At 44.4% G+C, this 13,635-nt stretch overlaps 1 protein-coding gene and 1 non-coding gene across 2 annotated transcripts in view; both read left to right on the top strand.

Annotated features, from left to right (window-relative positions):
- LOC126327137 (esterase FE4-like) overlaps positions 1 to 13,635 on the top strand; it is a 406,577-nt gene that overhangs the window by 12,487 nt on the left and 380,455 nt on the right. The gene's annotated exons all lie outside the window — the stretch shown is intronic.
- Trnas-uga (transfer RNA serine (anticodon UGA)) lies at positions 9,142 to 9,216 on the top strand. The gene has a single exon. It is a non-coding gene; the product is annotated as a tRNA-Ser (tRNA).

Below are 13,635 nucleotides of genomic sequence, written 5' to 3' on the forward strand. Positions count from 1 at the left end.
TGCGATATTCTATGCAGTATTTTCAATGACTTAGCTTTACTCTTAACCGTAATTTTCCTCAGATCCCTTCAATAGTGATGTGGTGATATGTTTCGTGTGATAGGAAGACAGCATAGGTCATACCATCTTACAAAGAAGGCTCCACAGAACTGCTGGCCTACGTCAAGTTTTCTTGTTTTTTACAGAGTCGGCGAAAAACATATTCTGAATTCAAACATTACGATCTAATAAAAATATACTTGTGTTCTCCATGGAAATCAGCATAGGTTCCAATATCATCGATCGTCCTAAGTCAACTCGTGCCCTTAACACATGATATCCTCAGTTAGTCAGTGGTTCTAGGATTGCTAAAAGCTTTTAATTCAGCACCATATCGATTCCTAGAGAAAATATATTCCTGTGCGATATGTAACCTGTTTGACGACAGGTTCGGACTTTTTTCAACAGCCTAGGCCATCACTTTTTCCTGGATGGACTATCGTCTACAGACACTGAATTAATATCTGATGTGCCCTACGGGTGTGTAAGAGGACCGTTGCTGTTCACGTTATTCATTAATGACGCAGCGAATAGTATTTGTAACGATTTCAGGCTTTTCACAGATGATTCAGATATCTATGAGAAAATTCAGTCAGCTAAAATTTATTATGATCTTTCCTAAATATCAAACTAGTGTAAAGACTGAAACTAACTCTTAATGCAGAGAAAAATAAAGCTGTACAGTTCGTCAAAGTATTGTAACTTTTGACTACCAAATTAATGAATCACAAAATAATTACTTAGGTCATGCAAGTATGTTTGAATAACAACATGTAGAGATATAAAGTGTAATGGCCATTGAACCGTGAACTGGGGATTTACGGCACGGTGTTCAGTCCTGCTTCGCTTGGCACTTGGTGCCGGTGCTGGTGGTGTGTTTCCACCACGAGGGAACGCGTGCGAAACTTACGACGCAGCCAAGTGTAGTGCCGCAGCAAGGCTATGAGCGGCCCTCAGTGACAGCAGAGAGAAGTCTGTTCTGTGCAAAACGAAGCAGCAGAAACTTGCATGCAGCACCGAGGGTGGTGGGCAGCAGCAGTAGGACAAGATATTGCATGCAGCGCGGCTTTTGATGGCGCGCCGTCCTGGAGTACCTGGTTCAGCGTTGGCTGGTGGAAGACCGTAACATCAGCCACGTGCGTATGGAGGACGGGACAGCTATTGTTGTCGTGGGAACTGGAAGCTAAGTTAGATGTGTACAGTATGCATCAACACAAAACAACGAAAACACACACATCTACATCTACATCTAAATGATTACTCTGCTATTCACAATAAAGTGCCTGGCAGAGGGTACAATAACCACCTTCAAGCTGTCTCTCTACCGTTCCACTCTCGAACGGCACGCGGGATAAGCGAGCACTTAAATTTTTCTGTGCGAGCCCTGATTTCTCTTATTTTATCGTGATGGTCATTTCTCCCTATGTAGGAATGTTTTCGCAATCGGAGGAGAAAACTGGGTACTGAAATTTCATGAGAAGATCCCGTTGCAACGAAAAACGCTTTTGTTTTAATGATTGCCACTCCAATTCACGTATCATATCTGTGACACTATCTCTCCTATTTCGCGATAATACAAAACGAGCTGCCCTTCTTTGTACTTTTTCGATGTCATCTGTCATTCCCACCTGATGCGCGGATCCCACACCGCACAGCAGTACTCCAGAACAGGGCGGACAAGCGTGGTGTAAGTAGTCTCTTTGGTAGACCTGTTGAACCTTCTAAGTGTTCTACCAATGAATCGCAGTCTTTGGTTTGCTCTACCTACAATATTATCTATGAGATCGTTCCACTTTAGGATATATTTGTAATTGTAAACCCTAAGTATTTAGTTGAATTTACAGCCTTCAGATTTGTGTGACTTATCGAGTAATCAAAATTTAGCTGATTTCTTTTAGCAATCAGGTGAATAACTTCACACTTTTCCTTATTCGGGGTCAACTGCCACTTTTCGCACCATACAGATATCTTACATAAATCATTTTGCAAGTCGTTTTGATCATTTGATGATTTACAAGACGGCAAATGAAAGCATCATCTGCAAACAATCTAAGACGACTACTCAGATTGTCTCCTATGTTGTTAATATTACACTCCTGGATATGGAAAAAAGAACACATTGACACCGGTGTGTCAGACCCACCATACTTGCTCCGGACACTGCGAGAGGGCTGTACAAGCAATGATCACACGCACGGCACAGCGGACACACCAGGAACCGCGGTGTTCGCCGTCGAATGGCGCTAGCTGCGCAGCATTTGTGCACCGCCATTTGTGCCGCCGCCAGTTTGCCGTGGCAAACGGAGCTCCATCGCAGTCTTTAACACTGGTAGCATGCCGCGACAGCGTGGACGTGAACCGTATGTGCAGTTGACGGACTTTGAGCGAGGGCGTATAGTGGGCATTCGGGAGGCCGGGTGGACGTACCGCCGAATTGCTCAATACGTGGGGCGTGAGGTCTCCATAGTACATCGATGTTGTCGCCAGTGGTCGGCGGAAGGTGCACGTGCCCGTCGACCTGGGACCGGACCGCAGCGACGCACGGATGCACACCAAGACCGTAGGATCCTACACAGTGCCGTAGGGGACCGCACCGCCACTTCCCAGCAAATTAGGGACACTGTTGCTTCTGGGGTATCGGCGAGGACCATTCGCAACCGTCTCCATGAAGCTGGGCTACGGTCCCGCACACCGTTAGGCCGTCTTCCGCTCACGCCCCAACATCGTGCAGCCCGCCTCCAGTGGTGTCGCGACAGGCGTGAATGGAGGGACGAATGGAGACGTGTCGTCTTCAGCGATGAGAGTCGCTTCTGCCTTGGTGCCAATGATGGTCGTATGCGTGTTTGGCGCCGTGCAGGTGAGCGCCATAATCAGGACTGCATACGACCATGATGCCAACACCCGGCATCATGGTGTGGGGAGCGATCTCCTACACTGGCCGTACACCTCTGGTGATCGTCGAGGGGACACTGAATAGTGCACGGTACATCCAAACCGTCATCGAACCCATCGTTCTACCATTCCTAGACCGCCAAGGAACTTGCTGTTCCAACAGGACAATGCACGTCCGCATGTATCCCGTGCCACCCAACGTGCTCTAGAAGGTGTAAGTCAACTACCCTGGCCAGCAAGATCTCCGGATCTGTCCCCCATTGAGCATGTTTGGGACTGGATGTAGCGTCGTCTCACGCGGTCTGCACGTCCAGCACGAACGCTGGTCCAACTGAGGCGCCAGGTGGAAATGGCATGGCAAGCCGTTCCACAGGACTACATCCAGCATCTCTACGATCGTCTCCATGGGAGAATAGCAGCCTGCATTGCTGCGAAAGGTGGATATACACTGTACTAGTGCCGACATTGTGCATGCTCTGTAGCCTGTGTCTGTGTGCCCGTGGTTCTGTCAGTGTGATCATGTGATGTATCTGACCCCAGGAATGTGTGAATAAAGTTTCCCCTTCGTGGGACAATGAATTCACCGTGTTCTTATTTCAATTTCCAGGAGTGTAGATCAGGAACATTAGAGGGCCTATAACACTTCCTCGGGGAACGTCGGATATTACTTCTGTTTTACTCGATGACTTTCCGTCTGTTATTACGAACTGTGACCTTCGTGACAGGAAGTCACGAATCCAGTCGCACAACTGAGCCGATACTCCGTAGGCACGCAGTTCGGTTAGAAGACGCTTTTGAGTCACGGTGTCGAAAGCCTTCTGGAAGTCTAAAACTATGGAATCAATTTGACATCCCATGTCGATAGTACTCATTACTTCATGAGTGTAAAGAGCTAGTTGTGTTTCACAAGAAAGATATTTTCTGAAACCGTGCTGACTATGTGTCAATAAATCGTTTTCTTCGAGGTACTTCATAATGTCCGAATACAGTATATGTTCCAAAACTCTATTGCAAATCGACGTGATATTGGCCTGCAATTCATCAGATTACACCTACATCCCTTTTTGGGTATTGATGTGACTTGAGCAATTTTCCAGTCTTTAGGTACGGATCTTTCTGTGAGCGAGTGGTTGTATATAACTGCTAAATATGGAGCTATTTAGTAGCATACTCTGAGAGGAACGTGACTGGTATACAATCTGGACCGGATGCCTTGCCTTTATTAAGTGATTTAAGCTGCTTCGTTAATCCGAGGATATCTACTTGTATGTTTCTCATCTTGGTACATGATGAATACAAATATAAAGTGCAATTGACGTATGTGATGTGTTGAGTCAAAGGTGGGAGGAAGATCGTTGGAATACGGCTAACTGGAGCATTGAGCATGGAGACTATTGTACATATCTCCAGGATCATACAAATGGGTTAACAACGCTGTAAATCGCCACTGAAAATGCTGTGCAAATGAAAGAAGCGAAACGCGCAAGGCAATAAAGAAAATGCCTTCAATTAGTTGCATACCTCCACGAATATATATTTTTATCGTTTGTGCATTGCAGATAAGCTGTACTTTTTCGAAGAAAATCTTTATTGAATGTTGTCATTGTTTTCTTTGCGTATGACAGTGTGTGTATGTGTGTGTCCTACGATTTGACGACCCACCAGTGTCAGTGCATGAGAGAGAACACATGTTTTCGTACGATCAAAATTTGTAATGGTTAGATGCAGATTAAAATAACTTATCTACTGCGACAGCTACTTATCCTAATAACGGTTTGTACACCAGTAATTTCCTCTATCCGGGACACCTTTTCCATGATTTTAGTGCTCATTTACTAGATCATTACTTCCACCTGCCCTCAGCATGAAGCAACAGTGGTGCAATGTCAATCACTTGTAGGATTCTCAAGCGGCCGAAAAATAACTGTAGGATACGCCATTATCCGTTCAGCATACTGAAACTGCAGCGTGTTCGAAAACAATATAGAAACGCCAAAAACACAACACATTAGCATGCTTATTACGTTACAAGTAAAACGCTACGGTCGCAGGTTCGAATCCTGCCTCGGGCATGGATGTGTGTGTTGTCCTTAGGTTAGTTAGGTTTAAGTAGTTCGAAGTTCTAGGGGACTGATGACCTCAGGTGTTAAATCCCATAGTGCTCAGAGCCATTTGAACCATCAAATAGAGGTCCTGTATGGTTTTCAAGCCAATGTCACTCCATTTTAACTATAAAATAGTGGCAAGTGCAAGAACTATGATGAAGGTGGATAGCCATCACACACCCTTCTCTCCAAAATAGATCATAAATACTCAGTAATACTGACGTTTGGTGACTGCGCTGACCGCGAATGATGCGATAGTTCGTCCTCGCGTCCACAAAACAAATCCTGGATGATGCGAGCTGTTTAAGTAGGGACAGTATCGTCTTGAGACATAGCTTCACCATTTGGGAACAAAAATTGTATCATGGGATAGACCTGATCACAGAGTCCTTGACAGTAATGCGACCATGCAGAGGAACCACGAGTCCTATGGAATAATACGCTATGGCTGCCCAAATCGTCATCGGACTCCCCCATGTTTTACTTAAGGCAACGAGGAGTCTGCTTCGAAGTCTTGGGGCAGCGTACGCCAGGCGAATACTCGCCGAGAAGTTGGAAACCGTGTGAAATAAGACTCATCTGACCAAATGACTTTCTTCCATTGCTTCATAGTCCATGTTTTTTGACTCCGATACCACGTTTTCCTATTACGAACATTTGCGTCACCGATGTGTGGTTTTCGAATTCCAGTTTTTGGAGCTCCCTTCGGGTTGTTTCGGTGTTGACGTGGTTCTTGAATGAGACATTCACCTCTGCAGTGATTTTTGCAGCTGTGGTCTACTTATTCAGTCCTCTTCAATGACCTCTGCCACTTAACACATACTTCCTTCCGCATTGTGACTTAGCGGATGATGTTTTTCCGCTTTCACTGTAAATCTTCGATAAGATGCCTCTTGAAACACCAAACAACAAGCACTTCGGCTGCTTCACCAACAATTTTCCCACGTTGTAATTCACTAGTTCCGACGTAACACACTCACAACTACAAAGAAATCTGTTCTGATCACTACTAACATTTGCGACATATTGAGGGCATTGCGCAGGTGCCATCCTTGGTCAAACACAAAATCGCCAGCTGCAGGCTTAGCTAGTACGTATTTGCAATGATGTCCAGGTATGCATTTATGGTGGTGTTGCCGTATATTTGTCCAACTCCTGTATATCTTACAGCTGTTGCCGTACAGCACTTAGTAACTTTCTTTGAGAAGGACATCGCTGATTGTCTGGTACATCCGTGTCCAATCTGATCGAACTTATACTAGCTTTTGTATCACTTCTGATTATCGGGCAGTGCTCCCACTCCAAATCGCTGTATATAATTTTTTTGAACTAGGCCATATAACGTTGTTAATGACGATCCGACATGTGAATGAAAACGCTAGGTTCGTTGCTCCTCTTAGAGAAGCAGACAATGTTTCAGCACCGATAGCATCCTATTTCATAGTTTTATTATCATATTCGTTCATAATAAAACCAACTAAGGGCAACTTTGGATGTATTCATTACTTACGGTGAAGTAACAGTACAATAAAACATCGAAAAGTTGGAGGAAGATGAGGACAAATCAGTCCCCATTTATGTATAGAATAAAGTGAGATTTCCACACACACTCATCACTATGTGCATTGAGTGTAAGGGATCAGTTAGCCACGTATTTCTTACTTCTTTGTTAGTTCTGAACACATCTGAGAGCAGTATGGAACTGTCGAAGTGTGTTGTCTGCTGTCTACCGTGCAATATATTCGATATAAAATTATTACAAGAACGATGAGCTGTGTCTTATTACACAACTAAAAATCCATATGTTGGAATTCGCCATCGCAGTATACCTTGTTAGCTCAAGGCAGGGTCTAATGTATGTTCGTTATTTTTACTTACTATCCAAAACAAAATTATTCGCTTGAAGAAGTATTTCAGTTTTGAACGAACCTATCTTGGCACAAAATTCAATCAGAAACAGAAACGGCCTAAAAAAAGATCTTTGTCATCCATGGGTATTATTGCTGCAAAACGAAAGCCTATCAGCTGCCCCAAGGAACACAGAACCATGCAGACTGCAAATATTTGGTGGGTGGCAATCAACATTATCTATTTTATGGATTCTTCCGTTACTTCTTAGTAGAAAAGTTACATATTTAGGATTGAATAACAAGTACGGTGTTTTTGTGCTACTGACTTTTGTTTATTTCAAACTAGTTTTCAGCTTATTCGGCCATATTCAGGAAACATCTGAGTAGCGTCTGTTAGATCTTAAGTAACCAAACATTATAGCCAAAGATATAATCACTTGCATGAAGTGTTGTGCATCAAACTTGTTTCTTAACATTGAAATTACCCTTTAAACAATGGACAATGTTACGCACAATAAATAATTATACTGCACTGTCATGCAGGTTAAATGGATATAATGCGAAATTTCGTAAAGTCTTGACATTGTCTGAGAAAATGTTACACAAAGCACTCTTCATTTATGTTGTACGACAAACATGCTCTTTAACACTAAAAACTAAATCTAAAGGAACGGACAGTATTAGACACAATAATTACAATACATTATCTTACAGTATTACAGATTACATGGTTATGGTTCCATAGTCTTGGAGGTCGTGACATCAGTTAAGAACTATGTAACTAAGCGCTAGTAATTTATGTTGCTCAACAAACATGATTTAGATTATAAATAACATTTTATGCAATGGGCGATATTAAACATAGTGGATGGTTAAAATAGGCAATATTAAAGGAAATTATATGGTTCCAGAATGAGATTTTCACTCTGCAGCGGAGTGTGCGCTGATATGAAACTTCCTGGCAGATTAAAACTGTGTGCCCGACCGAGACTCGAACTCGGGACCTTTGCCTTTCGCGGGCAAGTGCTCTACCAACTTTTTTTTTTATATATTTTTAAATCTCATTTTGTTCGCTTTTGTTCGTTGCATTGGCTGGGGGCGGACGCCGTAAGACATCCGTTTCAGTTCGTTTTTGATCGTTGAACTCAGTTTTTTTATTACAGAGGGCAGCTAACCCTCTGACCGAACACGCTGAGCTACCGTGCCGGCTTCTCATTTTGTTCGCTGTAGTTCGTTGCAATTGTTCGTGGCGGACGTCCCCTGACGCCCCTTGAAGTTCGTTATTGATCCATTCACTCAGTTTTTTTTTATTACAGAGGGCAGCTAACCCTCTGACCGAACACGCTGAGCTACCGTGCCGGCAACTGTGAATCCTCCAAACCAACTCAGCTACCGAAGCACGACTCACGTCCGGTACTCACAGCTTTACTTCTGCCAGTATCCGTCTCCTACCTTCCAATCTTTACAGAAGCTCTTCTGCGAACCTTGCAGAACTAGCACTCCTGAAAGAAAGGATACTGCGGAGACATGGCTTAGCCACAGCCTGGGGGATGTTTTCAGAATGAGATTTTCACTCTGCAGCGGAGAGTGCGCTGATTGGAAGGTAGGAGACGGATACTGACAGAAGTAAAGCTGTGAGTACCGGACGTGAGTCGTGCTTCGGTAGCTCAGTTGGTAGAGCACTTGCACGCGAAAGGCAAAGGTCCCGAGTTCGAGTCTCGGTCGGGCACACAGTTTTAATCTGCCAGGAAGTTTCATATCAGCGCAAACTCCGCTGCAGAGTGAAAATCTCATTCTGGAAACATCACCCAGGCTGTGGCTAAGCCATGTCTCCGCAGTATCCTTTCTTTCAGGAGTGCTAGTTCTGCAAGGTTCGCAGAAGAGCTTCTGTAAAGATTGGAAGGTAGGAGACGGATACTGGCAGAAGTAAAGCTGTGAGTACCGGACGTGAGTCGTGCTTCGGTAGCTCAGTTGGTAGAGCACTTGCCCGCGAAAGGCAAAGGTCCCGAGTTCGAGTCTCGGTCGGGCACACAGTTTTAATCTGCCAGGAAGTTTCATATCAGCGCACACTTCGCTGCAGAGTGAAAATCTCATTCTGGAAACATCCCCCAGGCTGTGGCTAAGCCATGTCTCCGCAGTATCCTTTCTTTCAGGAGTGCTAGTTCTGCAAGGTTCGCAGAAGAGCTTCTGTAAAGATTGGAAGGTAGGAGACGGATACTGGCAGAAGTAAAGCTGTGACTACCGGACGTGAGTCGTGCTTCGGTAGCTCAGTTGGTAGAGCACTTGCCCGTGAAAGGCAAAGGTCCCGAGTTCGAGTCTCGGTCGGGCATACAGTTTTAATCTGCCAGGAAGTTTCATATCAGCGCACACTCCGCTGCAGAGTGAAAATCTCATTCTGGAAACATCACCCAGGCTGTGGCTAAGCCATGTCTCCGCAGTATCCTTTCTTTCAGGAGTGCTAGTTCTGCAAGGTTCGCAGAAGAGCTTCTGTAAAGATTGGAAGGTAGGAGACGGATACTGGCAGAAGTAAAGCTGTGAGTACCGGACGTGAGTCGTGCTTCGGTAGCTCAGTTGGTAAAGCACTTGCCCGCGAAAGGCAAAGGTCCCGAGTTCGAGTCTCGGTCGGGCACACGGTTTTAATCTGCCAGGAAGTTTGGAAATTATATGGTGTTTTAATTTCCGATTCCTTTCTTACTCACCCCACAAACTTCAACAATATAACTTGTAATACTTTAATATTGTCTGTTGTAACCAAGTATGTGTTTAATGTTGAACATGTTTGTTGCACTACATAAATGGAGAGTGGTCAGTGTAAGAGTTTCTCAGTCAATGTCGAGACATATCCATTTAACCTGCAATATTGTACAATTTAATTATTTATTGTGCTTAACATTGTCCATTGTTTAAAGTGTAACTTCAATGTTAAGAAACAAGTTTGATGCACAACACACTATGCAAGTGATTGTGCCTTTGCCTATAATGTTTGGTTACCTAATAACTAGCTGACGCTACTCAGATGCTTCCTGAAGACGGCCTAATAAACCGAAATCTGGTTTGAAATAAAAATCAGTAAAACGAAAACAGTGAACTTGTTATTCAACCTTAAATATTACCTATTTCTGTATGAATATGGATCGAATCCTGGCAAGGGCCACGAGAGATATTAAATGCTGTACGAGGGCAATATTTCTAGGTCAAAAATTTATCCACTTTATGGTGTAGTCTCTTTTTACGTAAATGTACTTTCTCCAAGGCCTTTCTATCTCTACGTGCGATCCTGCAGGGTCTGCAAATACCAGTTTATGGCTGTCACAACGTCATCATCGTTTTCAAAAACACAAAGCCACAAATTTCTTTAAATCTAGCAGTAGCTGAAAGTTATATGTTAAGCATATGTATCAGGCGAAAACTAAAGACACAAATTACAATAATAAATCACTCGTCCAACATCTATCAACCCTTGACACCAGAAAACATACTTTATCTTCAAAAACGTTTTCCTTTCACGAGTCTGTAACACCTTAACAGTAACTCCTCTGGACTTCGAACTCTTATTTGTTGGAGGCTTGGTTTGTGGAAGAAAGAGAGTAACCAAGTATAAAGCAGCTTCGCCAGAGGCCACAGTGGTGGTGGCAGATGAAATGTGAGTGGAGTCGCGCAGTTGCCCCTGTACTAATATTTCGTTGGTTACTGCGGCTTTCAATCAACAGATGTGCTGTTACTCTAGTGACGTACAAGATGAAAGTTCAACTAAGCACAGGCGGCCCTCATGGCCTCGATATTTCTGGTACATAGGAACAGAAAGAAACGGTCAATAGTTTTCGTTTATAGAGTATCACTTACGGATACCTTTGTTTTTATAAAATAAATATGTAACAAGAATCACGTTAAAAGACCTTTGTATAATGTACTACATTTTGCCACCTAATAAGACAACTTGGCATGAGCAACTCAAAATGAACACGTTTGGAACAAACATTTTTAAAGATCAGAAAAGCCTGTCGAAACCGATTGTCAAAAATAAACAAGAATTTATGAGATCTTGGCTATATGAACCTTTTTGCAAGTAAAACAAATTGATCCCTCTCATTCTTTAGCATGAGAAATTCCAATCAGGAATCGTCTTAAAATTAAAGCGAGAAAATCTGCAATAGTTGTTCTATTTAAATAGTCTACTGGAGTATTGTTATGAGAACAAAAAGCAGACTAATATTTCAGATAGCAATTACAATGGGCTATATTACCTTTGTGACTAACCGTGGACACGACAAGATCCTGAAGAATATTGCAGTAGCAGGGTGGGAATGTCTGTTGCTTTCGTACACTCCTGGAAATTGAAATAAGAACACCGTGAATTCATTGTCCCAGGAAGGGGAAACTTTATTGACACATTCCTGGGGTCAGATACATCACATGATCACACTGACAGAACCACAGGCACATAGACACAGGCAACAGAGCATGTACAATGTCGGCACTAGTACAGTGTATATCCACCTTTCGCAACAATGCAGGCTGCTATTCTCCCATGGAGACGATCGTAGAGATGCTGGATGTAGTCCTGTGGGACGGCTTGCCATGCCATTTCCACCTGGCGCCTCAGATGGACCAGCGTTCGTCCTGGACGTGCAGACCGCGTGAGACGACGCTTCATCCAGTCCCAAACATGCTCAGTGGGGGACAGATCCGGAGATCTTGCTGGCCACGGTAGTTGACTTACACCTTTTAGAGCACGTTGGGTGGCACGGGATACATGCGGACGTGCATTTTCCTGTTGGAACAGCAAGTACCCTTGCTGGTCTAGGAATGGTAGAACGATGGGTTCGATGACGGTTTGGATGTACCGTGCTCTATTCAGTGGCCCCTCAACGATCACCAGAGGTGTACGGCCAGTGTAGGAGATCGCTCCCCACACCATGATGCCAGGTGTTGGCCCTGTGTGCCTCGGTCGTATGCAGTCCTGATTGTGGCGCTCACCTGCACGGCGCCAAACACGCATACGACCATCATTGGCACCAAGGCAGAAGCGACTCTCATCGCTGAAGACGACACGTCTCCATTCGTCCCTCCATTCACGCCCGTCGCGACACCACTGGAGGCGGGCTGCACGATGTTGGGGCGTGAGCGGAAGACGGCCTAACGGTGTGCGGGACCGTAGCCCAGCTTCATGGAGACGGTTGCGAATGGTCCTCGCCGATACCCCAGGAGCAACAGTGTCCCTAATTTGCTGGGAAGTGGCGGTGCGGTCCCCTACGGCACTGCGTAGTATCCTACAGTCTTGGCGTGCATCCGTGCGTCGCTGCGGTCCGATCCCAGGTCGACGGGCACGTGCACCTTCCACCGACCACTGGCGACAACATCGATGTACTATGGAGACCTCACGCCCCACGTGTTGAGCAATTCGGCGGTACGTCCACCCGGCCTCCCGCATGCCCACTATACGCCCTCGCTCAAAGTCCGTCAACTGCACATACGGTTCACATCCACGCTGTCGCGGCATGCTACCAGTGTTAAAGACTGCGATGGAGCTCCGTATGCCACGGCAAACTGGCTGACACTGACGGCGGCGGTGCACAAATGCTGCGCAGCTAGCGCCATTCGACGGCCAACACCTCGGTTCCTGGTGTGTCCGCTGTGCCGTGCGTGTGATCATTGCTTGTACAGCCCTCTCGCAGTGTCCGGAGCAAGTATGGTGGGTCTGACACACCGGTGTCAATGTGTTCTTTTTTCCATTTCCAGGAGTGTATAACGCGGCCTAACAACCCCTAAGATTTTACCTTCAGTAAATAATAAAACTTCCGAATGAATTGTGACGTTTTTCACCTGTGACGAAAAATTTAAATATTTCCGAACAATAATTCCAACTTTACGATTTTACTAAAGCAGTGCTATACAGTTCCAAAATATTAAAATGGTTTTTAATTCAGCTACCGTAAGCTGGTATAGAATGAAATCCTCGCTGAACGATTAATTTCGGTAACACACTCGTTACCAAACACAAGACACGGCGTAAGAAATCTCTACGTATGCATTGGATGTAATGTATTCCATGGCGACATGAGAATAGTCGAGATGTATAAAGACCGCTTGCGAGATGCTCTGACGGCACTTTGCTATATTAGTAGACGACTTGTGAAGTCATACCCCTGTGGCAACGCCGGAAGTATGAAGTAACAGGTACTGTAGGTGAAGTCAGTCTACCGTACTATCCTCGAGCCATCTAATTAGCCGGGAACGATTCTACGCTACAACAACAGCTCTTCTTCCACAGAGATGACAACTAACGAGTGATTCTCCAGTCAATAATGCAAGTATGTAAGCTACTGTGTGTAACGTTGGTGAGAATGTCGTACTCATTAAGTAAGTTACTGTATTTCTGGATTTCTTGCACAATTGCTTTCCAGTGGGTTTCTATTAAATGTAGACAAGGCCTTTTAGAATTTTTTTAAGCTACTAAGTCAACGTAGAGCAGAAAAGCATGCGTAAATGGCGTCTCAAAGAGATACATGACATGATGGGGGTCTAGTGCATGTATTCATGTTGTTGTTAATCGAGACAGTTACCAGTCATTGTAAACCGCCTTGTGTATAATAGTCATAGATCTGTAAGATAACTTTAATCAACACTAAAGTATTAGAGTTCAGATTTTTATGTCTCGCCGTTATTCGAAAATCTATTTTTGTGTAATGTGTGCCTTCGTAGATTAAGAAACGCTCGTACTGCTGACATTCCAGGATAATAGGAAAAAC

Source organism: Schistocerca gregaria, chromosome 2 (genome assembly GCF_023897955.1).
Source record: "Schistocerca gregaria isolate iqSchGreg1 chromosome 2, iqSchGreg1.2, whole genome shotgun sequence".
Taxonomy (NCBI): domain Eukaryota; kingdom Metazoa; phylum Arthropoda; class Insecta; order Orthoptera; family Acrididae; genus Schistocerca; species Schistocerca gregaria.